An 11,976-nucleotide genomic window follows, 5' to 3' on the forward strand; every position below is an offset into this window, starting at 1 on the left:
GGGCATCATATCAAACGCGACAGATGGAATGCCATGATATCAAACACGACGGACGAAAGAACATAATATCGACATCACAAATATTGGGAGACATATATGTCAAAATGAGCCGTAATCGAATAACAAAAGTTCAACGCGAAGCATATCGACGCGGACGTAGATGAAATAACTTTATCGACTTACCAAATATTCATCAGACAGCACAAGACAGAAACAATGAAACCGAAAACGAAAGTGTCGAACATAAAAACTCAACGTGTGTTTCAACAATGGCTGACCAGCGTCGACAGCAAAATAAAAAGAAAATTTACCGGCTAGGAAGCTCCCGTCGGGACAAAAGTGAGAGCTGAAGAACATGTATCCACCATTCAAACCGCACTAACCAGCAAACTCATGGGCGTGAATTCAAAGTTAATAGCAGAATCGTGTCGTGACGCGGGGAACCGTGCCCCATCCACGACGCTCAAGGATACAGCACTTATCCTTTTGGACTTGGTCGTCTGGCTATTTGCGCGTTTTCTGAAACTAGGCCCCCAAACTCAACGTTGTATACATATATTACCTAACCCAGCCTAGTATAACAAGTCTGACCTAACGTAACGTAACATAACATGGTCTGACCCGACCTGACCTGACCTAAACTGGCTATACTTTATCTAACCCAACTTAATCTTACATAACCTGGCCTAACGCAACCAAGGATAACTTAACCCTAGCGGCCAAGTATATATTACTGGAGAGGTGATCAAATATACATGTGGTGAAAGCTACACATTCGCTTGCAACCAGCGTCACGTGCAGCTTTTCATTCGGTCCGTGACCACTATGGAAGCAATAACTGCATATAAAACAGTAATAAAAGCATTATTTCTCGTAGAAAAACCAGAAGAATGGAAAATTAGATAGAATAATCACATGTATTTCGGCATTGCTCCCCGATCCATCGCCTAACACACCTGACAAAATACAACTGTTCAATGGCATTCGATCGTTTACCTTTCCAGTTGATCCCATCAATGCTCATTCTTATACGCTAGTCATAGATCATTTACCTTCTCGATATTCATACCAGCCGATATTTATTCCGTTGATATTTTGCACTTAGACATTGTTTAATTCGATATTTAGTCATGCCGTTGTATTGTTTTCGATCAGTTGTGTTTCATATTTTTCGTACAATAAGTTCGTGCCCGATATTTTTCTGTGGTCGCTTTATTCCGCCAAGGTCTTTATTACGTTCGCGATAAGTGACTACCAAGTGGCATTTTCGACTATTGTATGTACCAATTCTGGTCCTTTCCTTCTACACAAAGTTTCCGAACTTCGCTAAGCTCTTTTCTTCAAAACATGCTACACCTACACACATGCCTGCATAGTACCACCACCAGTCCTTTTCGCCACATATTCTGTCTATGAATCAGGTCCCTCCCCGCACCGGCGTCGGCCCTGCACTCCCGGGAGGCTGCGAGGCCTTGTAGCGCAGCACCTTCACCACCTGGAACAGGCCCGACAGGCCGACGCCGAAGTTGACCGCGAACAGGCTCCAGTTTCTTCGGCGTGATGACCAGCGAGTAGCGCGACCAAATGAAGCCGGTCAGTGAGAGCGAGCTAGCCTGCGGCAGGCTGAGCTTGTCCCCCGGGCGGCCCAGCGTGTCGGACAGCCCAGTCAGCACCAGACACCACTTCTGCAGCGGCCCCCAGAAGAATACTGTCTTGGGGCCGGCCGGGTGCTCCCAGAGCGGGCGTAGTCGGAGCGGCACGTGCGGGTCGCAGAAGCGGATGATGCTGCGGTACAGCGGCGAAAAGAGCGGCACGACCATGGCGCAGCCGTGGCGTTGCAGGGTACAGGTCGCCGGCACGGGCGCAACAGCGCAACCGCTCCTCAGCTTAGGCCTGTGGTGCCGCAGAAATGGCGAAACAGGGATAGCCGAGATCTGAGTACAATTAAAACAAAGGAGTTTATAACGTAAGCTTAATGCCCAAAAACGCGATGAGGCTGAACACAAAGCATCATAACATACCTACAGAGTTTTCATAAATGACCGACCGTAGAGTTCGTGCAAAAATATGACAGGTGCTCTCGAATAAACTTTTGACAACTTGGAATATACTCGGAAATGTTTTTTTCGGCATTGCCAATGTATTGAAGGGACAATATCATCGTTTGTATTTAAACTGAACTGCATATGTATATGAAAATGGCGTGTCCAAATCGGAATGCCGTTTTATGACCCAGCCGCCGCGTGCTCGAAAGAGTCTAGCCACGACGTACGCCTGAGGCGTGGTTTTTGTCATACGTAGCGATATACTGGAAACAGTAACCAGTCAATAACTAAGCGCTAGATTTTGCTGCATGCCAGGGGAAGATAAGTAAAGCCTGAGAATGACATCAACCTGATTCTGTGTTGCTGCATTATGAGTTCAAAGTTCTCAGGTCAAGTTTACGCCCTTCAGTATTCCAGGAGATACCCTTTAAATTGCTATTTAGCATTACAACGCTGGTAAACCAGTATCTCTTGATATATTGAAAGTTGACAACTCAACACAAGAACTTTTAACTCATAGTGCTGAAAAACCACCAGCTGAAGACCTTTCTTTCTCATAGTTGTTTTCCTGCCCCGCTCCCGCAGGACAGGATTCATCCCTTGCCTGCTCCGACTCAAAAAGCTTACGCGTGTGTTTTATTTCATGATAACTAGGCGCGCTCAAGCTGTGCGCTGAGATGGAAGTAGCTGTTCGTTTGAGCGGTCAGTCGTGCTTTGACGGCACCCTGACGCTTTAGTCAGGTCGAATTCTGAACGGCTTTACTGCTGACAGGCGACCCCCAAGCACTCTGAGACCGACTTTGAGCCGCTCAAACTAGGCTGGACGGCTGACAAACTATATTTGATTGCTGCACCACACAAAAGTGGAATATCCCGAAACAGCGACGGAGATCCTCTTGGAATTCCAGAGTTGTGTGACTGCGCTGATATAAAACAGCGGACTGGGCGGCACAGCATTAAGAGTCTACGTGTTGAGGCCTAATGCATTTTAACCGCAATGTCACAAAATGTCGACGAACAAATCATAAAGCATAAGTAATTTACAGCAAAAATCATTCCAAACAAACCAACCAGTTACATCAATCATTCGACAATCGTCGAAAAAGTAATCGAGCCCGATCGTCCCCTAGAAAACTGTCGGACGGTATCCGAGGGCGGGGTACGCTCGTCACGGCGCCGCCCGGGGTAAGAAGTCCAGGCGAGGAGACCCGCGGGACCGAACCCGTCTTCTCCCCGACTCTGGCCCGTCTCATCATCAGCACCATTCGGCTGAGCGAGGCCAGTTTCCGAATGATGCACGACTGAAGCGTCGGTCGGGGTGCGCCACGGGCGTGGGAGACGGCGGCAGCTGTTGTCGGTAGAATAACAGACGAGGCCGGCCGTGCCGCGCCATCGGCCGTGGGTGCGCCATCGGCCGGGGCGCGCCATCAGGCCGCGCCGCGCCATCGGTCGGGGCGCGTTCCTGACAGGACGCCACGGCGAGCGCGTCAGACCATCGGGCCGCTACCAATTCTGGGATAAACTGTGTTATGTAGGAGTGGTGCGTCCGCTGTGTCATTCATTAGAGATCGCAGGGCACCATAGACCTGAGGAATTTGATCTTTGTCACCGTTAGATGGCCAGCGACTCTTGCTTCGTGGTTGACGACAGGATATCATTATTGGAACAATTCTTCGTCTAACGAACGACTATTTGGCCAGAAACCGCAGCACGACTTCTAACAGGAAAAATGGTACATGACAGGACCATTCATGGGCAGTTCAATGCTAGTAATAAACGGTCTCCCATGACCTGCTGATGCATTTCAGTTTGTTTTTAGATGCGTTACTTTTTGCTGGCACTGAGGCCATTATGTACGTGCTTCCCAAACTACATACATGTCCAAGAAATACGGACGCCATTTACAGGCCGAGTTTTCCGATTGCATACTCCGCAAGATACTCGGGGAGAACAGTCAGTACCCGGGTCAAAGACAAGGCAGGGATTTGCGTACACGGCAGGATTACTCGGAGAGGAGGAAACAGTTGGTACCCGGGCCAAAGACAAGGCAAGGATGAGTTTTTAAGGTCAAATGTCACCATTTAAACAACATTTTATGGTTGCATTCGCGGGAATTCGTGACGCTGTGCAAGTTTTGCAAGTGTAATGGTACACCAAATATTGCACACTTATAAAAGCACTGTTAAATATGGCATTACTAGGGTCTTAGGACAAAACCGTTATGAAAACGCTAACTGAGCGAATAAATGGAAAAGACCGTGTTTTGCTGTTTCGCATCAGCTCAAGCCCGAAACGTTCTATTTACGATTTGTTTGTATGGTGTGATATATAATAAACTTGCCAACTATATTGATAAGCCCTATCCATTTCCATGAATTCTCTCACCTTGGCTGCTAACCAATGTTGTACAAACTATAACTAAACAGAGAACACCGGTAACCTTTCTTGCTACCTATCTTTGAAGGAAACGCGGGGAAAAGCACCGTTTTTGTAACAAAGAAAACAGCTCTATTGCATAACGTCGTCAAAAGGGTACATTACACATTGAATGTGGAGATATAACACCAACCTTAATCGATAAACAGCCGTTAAGGTGGGATTCCTAATCAAGCATATCGTTATCAAACAAGCATTGATCATGCAGAGAAAACTTGACGCTTCGGGACTGCGTTCATGGTCATGAATCTGTGACCATGAGTTACACGTGGTCATAGTCACCCATAGTCACCATAGTCATAGTCACAGGAGCACAGCTTCGATCATAGCGCATGAGGACTCGTACACAGCTCGAAGAGTCGAGTTCTGTTTTCCATATCACCAATGTTTGCTCAATGCCATCGTTTAAACGGTACCTCCTGGTATGGTGAAGGCCGCTTATTTTTGCGTAAGAACTCCTTACTCATTGTGCCGAAAAACAAGACCAAGATCATCCTTGCTCACATCAGTTAAACACACCATGAACAGGGCAACACAGGCGTTTTACTTATGTCTTCTTCAAATGCTCCCCAGCAAACTGATCTGAGTTACATAATGTCCTCAGCGTGTGTCATCATTGCTGGTGACGTATTCGGTATCATATGCATATATAATGAAACCAAAGTTATCCACAGACAATGAAGCACCACCTCAGGAGCTGGAGCGTCTAAGAAACATAGCTGAGATCCGTACGTGAAGGACCGCTCAGTGTAAGCCAAATTCGTCGTCGAAATCCGAAACTTCGTGAACCGCTAAAATATTCCCTTTTAATGTTTTTAAGAGATATAAATCACTTTCCTGAGCATGCTCGCAGAGACCGTGCTCACAGAGGACGATCAGTCGCAAGCCTCGTCTACTAATGGCCAGGCGCCTGGCCCAGAATCCCGAGTGCCCTACACATTCGGCAGGTATGGTTGGGCGGGCGCCCGGAGTGGGTGGCAACTGACTACTATGCATTATCAAAACGTGACACGTTCAAATGCCCATGACCAACCGAGCGCCTCTGCTCAAGCCCCAGCCGGCTGACCATCCTCAAGCAAACCGTTCCAGAGCTGCACGCACGATCACTTCGGCACAAAGCGCACAGGAAACGCAATTTCCTGCTCTCGAAAGGTTCAAGCCTTTGAATCTGAAGTCCATGTGTTATAGCCGTGCTGTAGACTCCCTGGGGACCAACCCCAAGGCCAACTTTGATTTGTGTCCGCCAAGATTGCCGGCTCAGATTGCGTGCGGTGCCTTTGTTGCCTGGCGGCTGTTCGGTGAAAGGCCTTGTAGTGCGAGACCCGCGGCCTGGCGCGGCCGCCCGGGCAGAGGAGGCTCCCGTCGGCTCTCCCGACGCAGCCTTGTAGTGCGAGACCCGCGGCCTGGCGCGGCCGCCCGGGCAGAGGAGGCTCCCGTCGGCTCTCCTGACTCAGCGCGCCGCGCTCGTCACACGCGCTGCCAGGGGCTCACCACCTCGGCCTCTGACAGACCGCAGCTGCTCAAGTCTAAATGCGCATATATGTGTGTTCGTGCTTCACCTGTCCTGCGCATGCCGGGCTTCGTCCCTAGAAAACGTCGCACTAGCTGTGCCGACGGCTGGATAAATCAATATGCACGAGCCCAAGCTGTCCAAGTGCCAAACTGTCCAAGAATGTCCAAATGCGTCATAGGGCTAATGTCCTAGCTGCTGCGAGGCTCGGCCCGCCACTTTCTGACCACCCCAAGAGTCCAAGAGACCGGGGTGCGACGGGGGAGGGGAGGGGGGAGGGGTCGACGGCTGGTCGCGCCAGCCGGGCGCGCGAAGCTCACCTTTTACGGGCGACCGCGGTGGCGAACGGCCAAACTTCGGACGCCGATGGGTCCATCAGAGTGCGGACGTACAGAGCATGTCGAAGGCAGTACCCCCCCCCCCCCCCCCCTCCCCCTCGGCCAATCGGCCGGACCAAGGCACCGGCCAACACGTGCTCCCCTCCCCCTAGCGGCCCTGCCGCGGCACCGAGGTCCACTGCAAGGCGTTAGCATAACCCTTTAAGGGAGACCAGCTGAGGAAACTGAAATGACGGATAGGAAAAGGTAGTTCGCAGGCCTCCAGACCGTGTTAACTCATAAAATAAGCCGTTCGTCTCCGCAGAACGCATCCTAAATGTTTCGCTTTAATACCGACATCAAGCTGCGCAGTGGATGACGCTGGGCCTCAGTAATAGCGCTCATTAGTTACACTGGCGAGCAGGCGCTTTCTGCGTATCGCTACAGTGTTGTGGTTCGGAGTCCCAGTGGTCTCGGCGGTTGAGAACAGCTGCAGCAACTCAACCCACACAGCTACCGTTTACCGCACCAAGTATGCTGTTGACTGCGTGCAGATCTGCTTGTCTTTGTCCATTGTCTACTTAGATACTAACTGCTTAGCGGAGCGCTCTGGAGAAAGCCATTGCTTATTCACAGTGTTAAGCGCATTATTCGCTGTTTTATACCGCATATCGTTCACGTCGGTGCGGGGGCAGCCTCCCAGCGTCCGCCGATGTGAAGGTAGCAGCAGCCAGTCACGCCATTGTGGGGGCGGGGGGGGGAGGGGGGGGGGGGGCGTAATGGCCCACTCACGCCAGTGTGAGGGCAGCAACCCAACGCCCGTCGATGTGAGGGTAGCAGCCCAGTCACGCCGGTGTGAGGGTAGCAGCCCAGCGCCCGTCGATGTGAGGGTAGCAGCCCAGTCACGCCAGTGTGTGGGTAGCAGCCCAGCGCCCGTCGATGTGAGGGTAGCAGCCCAGTCACGCCAGTGTGAGGGTAGCAGCCCAGCGCCCGTCGATGTGAGGGTAGCAGCCCAGTCACGCCAGTGTGAGGGTAGCGCCCCAGCGCCCAGCGCGGCGGGGTGTCCCAGCCTATATCGTGTAACTGTTGTTCGGCCTCCCGTAGACAGCGCCGGTACTTGCGACGAATGGCCTTGTCAGCACAATGCCCTCATGACAACACAGGGTCACCGAGTTTGCTGTCTGCAGTTTGCTGTCACCAAGGCTGACAGGCGGTCTTGGCCTTTGTTATCAGCTTTTTCTGGACTAGCGCAGGCTTGGTGCATGCGATATTGACGTTCTGAAGGACGCATTGCGGCTGACCTGGCAATTTTTGGGTACTCCGTGTGATTTAGAATGAAATGAGACAAAATACGTTAACAGAGCAGCTCCAGCAGGGAATATTTCCATAGCCCTCGACGATAAACGAATGACGAACCTGAAGACGTAGTTCGGCGTTCTTAAAAGGAATGTTTCACGTTTGAAGATACTGAAACAAACATCGGGCATGAGGAAACAAGCTTTCTGATGAACATAGGTATTTTTTTAGGCAGAAGGGACTGCTCCAGACAGCACAATTACTCTGCCTGGTAAATATGCTCCTTGATGCGTCATTATTTCATTACGTCATCATACCTTGCACATTGATTGAGAGCCAATTGGCGACCGTTATATCTGGAAATCATGCTCGCGAACGCCAGATATGAATGATTCGACCACTATATGTTCCTCATCCTTACTCGTCGCATAGCTTATGGAATGACAGGATTTAAATGACATTCTTATGATGCCATGAATGGCAAGATGATCTTGAAATACCGTCACCAAAAGTCTCCCAATTTTAGCGGGCATGTGGGTCCGAAACTGGAGTGGCTTAGGTCATAAGAAGGGCAGGGCTTTGAACTGTATCGAAAGGTCTTCAAGATGGATTTCTCAGTTCAAAACCCCATAGAAATGTGGAACACTCCTTTTAACGCCTGCGTTCTGCTGCGTCTTGAAACAGTACCCACCCCGACCGCCGTGGCAGTTTGCGTTCACTGCTTCGATGGGTGTGCGTCAGCAGATCACCCCCACTGTGTACTCACGAGCAAGTCATCGCATATCAGCACATGATGCGAGAAGACCGAGCACTGGAACTGAATCCTGGAAGCTGGTTTATAGATTCAGAGTTTTCCAGGCTCCATCACGAGCTCTTGTGAAATCTTTAGCATCCCCGGATTCTCACAACAGTTCACACACAAAAATATATTTAAGATATTTTTTCCTTGAGATCCTCATACGGTATGTGTGTATGCCCAACGGTCATTGACATCCAGTGCCTACTTTTCTTGTGGTACAGGTTAACTCTTCAGAGCCAGATGCATGCGTGCTCCACAGTGGACACGTGCCTTCGCCGCTGTCGCGTTTGCACCCGCTCAGCGACACCCCGGCTCTGAGGCAATGCGCCAGTCGGCACACCACGCGCAAGTGGAACGGAGAAAACTGGCGGCGCTTCGCCGGAGCGTGGGAGTGGCCCGCTGAATCAAGATCGTGGGAAGCAGAGGCTCGGGCGTGCACGGCGTGACAGAAGTGTAACGGGTGTAATGTAGCCTTAAACCGCGCTGAAGCTTGGCACGGACAATGAATTGCAGGTACTGTGCCAGGCACGTGTTCAGTATTAGCGGCCAGATGTTCTCGTTGGCTTACTATGTTGTTCAGGAGCGACGTGGTGGGTAGGACTAGGACTGTGCAAGCTTCCTGCAATACGCGGCGTAAACATCCTGGGGAAAAACACGGAGGGGTGTGCAAGCAAGATTGCGAGATTGTGCAAGATTGTGCAAGCGTCGATGCATAGCCGAAGAGGGATTATAAACAAGAAACTTGGAGCTTGCGTGATTACTGCAAGAGATCTCAGGCAGCTTAACCCTCCTTGCGTCACATTAGGTTTTAGGTTAGGCTTGGTCTTTCCTCCGCGCTTGCGTGCAAATGTGTTGGCGTGTCGCGTAACATCAACAACACATATAAATGTATGCCTGAGAGGAGAAGACCGGATGACTCGCAAAACTGAGCCAGGGTATTGTTCTTCAGTACTGTCACGACGAAACAGGTATGGAGGCAATCGCGTCATCCCATGAACGTCCCGGATACACGGATCTTTTATTCGACAAATGTCGGCAGGTTTGCAAATGCGTATTCTGCCTAATATATGCGCGCCTTACGCGTATAAACGCGTATGGCACGCATTCTTACAATGAATGCAAAGTCGCTCGATATTGGGATTAAAACGTAAGAGTCATGACAATAGATCAGACGCTAATGCACCTCAGCCAACAACCATTGCTGGCTGACGATCACCCCATTTGTTGCCATCTCTGGGCCATCATTTCAAGCGTAACTGACTGCCGGTAGCGGTATGGCGGCGCAGCCCAAGCAAAGCAAGCGTTACTTTCGTTTTTGACAAACCCACCCACACCAACTGCCCAGCTGTGCAGAGCTCAGCACAGTGACGCGGCCCAGACCTTCACGCATTTTGTGGATGCACGAGATTAAAAACAAGTAACGTTTCGTGACAAAACCGGCATCGCAACAAAACGACACAAACCTGCACCAACCGAGCGAACGGCAGCCAATTTTGTTGCACTTTGCTTCAGTTTTTTTGCGTCTTCCTGGAATAGTCCGACAAACGGTACCTGTTGACTTTTCGAAACGCAAGGAAAGTGCCAGACAACTGTGATAATCAGCCAGCTCGCGTGACACACTGTCAAGGACGGCAGCAGGGACGGACTTCCTTACCCTGTGCGCATCTGCAGACGGCTGTTGCTTTGCGCTCTTTTTCCACTGCTCTCAGAGGTAAACTGTCGGTACAGTGTCAGGCCACCAGGGCTGTTCCCAATATGGTCTCCGTCCTAAGCTCTGTGTCCAAAGCTCTGTGTCCTAAGTTTTCAAAAAAGTTTTTTCATCCTCAGCCTGTGCCACGTGTCAGAGACAAAGACTAAAGGCTACTGTAACAGTATATAGGAACGGTATAATGTACAGGCAGTACAGGTAAGTACACAAAATATCACTCGGATGCTGTAAGTGATACCCCTAGTAGCCAATTTCTGCGCCAACACCAAACGATATTACACGTCACTCTTATGCATTACGGATGATTCCCAGTGATCAACTAATACTGTCTGGCGCACAGTGTTCCTCATTTCATGGGCTTTTAACTGAAAAAGCCATCTTGAAAAGCATTCGGTGTAGTTCACAGCTCTGCCCTTCTTAGGCACTGAGCGTTTTTAGCTTCTGAGCTGTGAGCTGAGCTCGCGAAGATGTGCAGACTATTTCGGGGGCTATTTCAAAGTCACCTAGGCATTCATGACGCCATAATAACGCCATTTAAATTCTGCCATTTCATTAGCCGCGGGGTGATTGAGGCAAAGAAAAACGTAATTTTTGAGTGGTTCATATCTGGCGTTTGTGAACACCATTTCCAGATATAGCAGCCGTTATATCTGGAAATGTTAATCAGTCAATGTTGTTCAAGGTACGGTGACGTAACTGTGGAATGACGTTTGAAGAAGCCTACTAATAAAACAGACAACTTATGTTGTTAAGAGCAGTCCTTATTAATCACTTACAGTGTCGCTTCTTAACTCCGCTTAACTCACGGTTGCCGAGAATACAACTCTGTATTGGTTCTTTCACGCAAGAAATTCAGCAACTGGTTGAAGCGCGGGACGCACGAAAACAGCAGAGCACGGCTGCACGCATGCTCGTTGCTGGCTTCCGCATACGCGCGCGTTTGTGAGCAAACAGACCTGCGCACCAGCTCACGGAAGGTTAGCAGTCTTTCGTTATCGCGCGGAGCGTTCGTAACAACCACCAGACAAACTCACGAAGTGTTGCGTGCAATGTGTAGGACGCGAGTTTAAATCGAGGTTATGTCTCTCACTCATCGAGAAGAACAAGATGCTGCCCGCTGAGGCAGTCCCAGCACGGTTGTGGCTCAGCCTTTTATACGCGTATCTCCAAGCACCATCTTTTTCACCCCGCCATCAGTTGCGTCACATTTGTACTATCGAGAGGGCCTGAACCCGCACCTCCCATGCTGACTTAGGCCCCACCGATGTTCCCCTCAGCCTCTTCGATGCACATAAGTAGAGTGAATACCGGGCCAAATGAATACGAAACAATTGTCTCAGCTATTGGTATGCTCGGTAGTAGGTGCCTGAACACATCGCTATTAGTATCATGCTAATTTTGTACCAGATAGTGTCCGGTACGTGCCTATGCCTTTATCATGCCAACTCCTTGATATGTTGAAAGGGGTATTCCGCATTTGTATGAGGTTTCGAACTAATACAACAATTTTGAAGGTCATTCGGTGCTTTTCACAGTTCTGTCCTTCTTGAGACCAAAAACCACGCAGTCTCTGAGCTACACGCCCACGAAGATGCGCAAAATATGTCGTGCAAACTAACTCAAGGTAATTCAAGCATGCATGACGTGATAGCGACGCCATTCGAATCCGGCCACATCAGTGGCCATGTGGCGCTCAAGGCCAGGAATAATATTTTCGTCGAGCCGTTCGAACCCAGCGTCTGTAAGAACGACTCCCAAGGTAAGTGAATGCGAATTATCCCTCGGTGAAGGTTGGACAGTCTGTGCAAAATTCAATCACGAATCATGTTTTGTGCCATATAACATAAGGTGTCGGATATAACTGC

General features: G+C 49.9%; 1 pseudogene; it reads right to left on the bottom strand.

The window, feature by feature from the left end:
- Window positions 1–1,361: 1,361 nt before the first annotated feature.
- LOC119099253 (mitochondrial pyruvate carrier 2-like) lies at window positions 1,362–1,984 on the bottom strand (annotated as a pseudogene).
- Between the last annotated feature and the right edge of the window lie 9,992 nt (window positions 1,985–11,976).

The sequence above is a fragment of the Pollicipes pollicipes genome, unplaced genomic scaffold (genome assembly GCF_011947565.3).
Source record: "Pollicipes pollicipes isolate AB1234 unplaced genomic scaffold, Ppol_2.1 Scaffold_4740;HRSCAF=5597_pilon_pilon_pilon, whole genome shotgun sequence".
In the NCBI taxonomy this organism is placed as follows: domain Eukaryota; kingdom Metazoa; phylum Arthropoda; class Thecostraca; order Pollicipedomorpha; family Pollicipedidae; genus Pollicipes; species Pollicipes pollicipes.